Source organism: Mustela putorius, unplaced genomic scaffold (assembly GCF_011764305.1).
Source record: "Mustela putorius furo isolate JIRA1106 unplaced genomic scaffold, ASM1176430v1.1 tig00003834_pilon_pilon_pilon, whole genome shotgun sequence".
Taxonomy (NCBI): domain Eukaryota; kingdom Metazoa; phylum Chordata; class Mammalia; order Carnivora; family Mustelidae; genus Mustela; species Mustela putorius.
The window spans coordinates 130,336,788-130,337,533 of NW_025421987.1; the positions used below are offsets into that span (position 1 = coordinate 130,336,788).

At 36.2% G+C, this 746-nt stretch overlaps 1 pseudogene; it reads right to left on the reverse strand.

The window, feature by feature from the left end:
* Positions 1–242: 242 nt before the first annotated feature.
* LOC123394557 lies at positions 243–325 on the reverse strand (annotated as a pseudogene).
* Positions 326–746: the final 421 nt, after the last annotated feature.

Consider the following 746-nt stretch of genomic DNA (forward strand, 5'->3'; position numbering starts at 1 on the left):
GCTGAGCACAGAGCCTGATGCGGGACTTGATCTCACCACCCTGAGTTGGCTGCTTGACTGAGCCACCAAGGTGCCCTCATTTTAAAAATATTTTAAACATACTTGACTTATGTTCTATATCCAAATATTATGCCATTTAAAAGTGATTAAAACGGAATTTAATTCTGGTAGGTTGTTGTTGTTGTTGTTTTGTTGCTGTTTTTTTTTTTTCCTATTGACTCACTCTTCAAGTCGTCATGGCAGGGTATTGGGAAAAGTTTTTAATTAGCAATAATTGCGCCTTGGATAAACCTCATTGGCTACGATACTGCCACTGTGCAAAGCTTGACTCACTCTAGACATCTTGGTTCCTTGTGAATTTTGTGATTTTGAATTTTGAGCTCATTTTCAATGGCCTTTATCTGTGAACATTTTCTGAGGCTTGGTTGAAACACATACTTCTCCAGAATGAGCCTGTGTTTCTGACAGTCACCCCAGAGATAGTACCAAAATAAGAGTAACGTTACAATTTTTCTAACGGACACTTTCAAACATACATGAAAGTCAAGAGAAATCTCCCTTGCACCCTTCACCCAGTACAATATTCACCTAATAGGTTATTATCATCAGATTTTAAATGAGGAAAATATTGGGCCCTTCTCTCTTTGCTAAAAGTATTTCCATCTTTGAGAGTTAATGCCAAGTTGAAAAGTCAAAAAGTTGAAATTTTTATTTTTAAATTAATGTGTTTTCTTGTTTTTGTGTGT